A 467-nucleotide genomic window follows, 5' to 3' on the forward strand; every position below is an offset into this window, starting at 1 on the left:
CTCGCTATACTTTCTCACATCCTCCTCCTCACTTTCTCTCATAGTCTCTCTCCTTCCTCCCTTTTATCCGTCTTTTCCCTTAAGGCATCCTCTCTCATTCTCCTCCTCCTTTTCCGCTCTCCTCTTGCCTCAGTGCCACTCTCTGTCAATTGCTTCTGACCCAGTGAGCACCGCGGTGTCGCCGTGCTGCCCCTGGCAAGACTGCACGTGTGTTAATAATTCAATAATAACAATAATAATAATATTCACACTTTTTTTAATCTCAAAAGGGAAATTACAATGTTTTCCCTTTGTTTTTATCATTATACACATTACACACAGGCCTGAATTACCTGTACACTACTAATGGAGAGATGTCAGAGTGTCCACCACCATTCATTGGTCCGTATGGGGACTTGAACCTGCAACCCTTAGGTTCCCTACCTAACTCCCTACTCTGTGTGTGTGTGTGTGTGTGTGTGTGGGGG

The 467-nt window shown here is 45.2% G+C and overlaps 1 protein-coding gene across 8 annotated transcripts in view; it reads right to left on the bottom strand.

Annotated features, from left to right (window-relative positions):
* LOC117939270 (vang-like protein 1) overlaps positions 1 to 467 on the bottom strand; it is a 44,795-nt gene that overhangs the window by 21,371 nt on the left and 22,957 nt on the right. The window lies entirely within an intron of this gene.

The sequence above is a fragment of the Etheostoma cragini genome, chromosome 24, assembly GCF_013103735.1.
Source record: "Etheostoma cragini isolate CJK2018 chromosome 24, CSU_Ecrag_1.0, whole genome shotgun sequence".
Classification (NCBI taxonomy): domain Eukaryota; kingdom Metazoa; phylum Chordata; class Actinopteri; order Perciformes; family Percidae; genus Etheostoma; species Etheostoma cragini.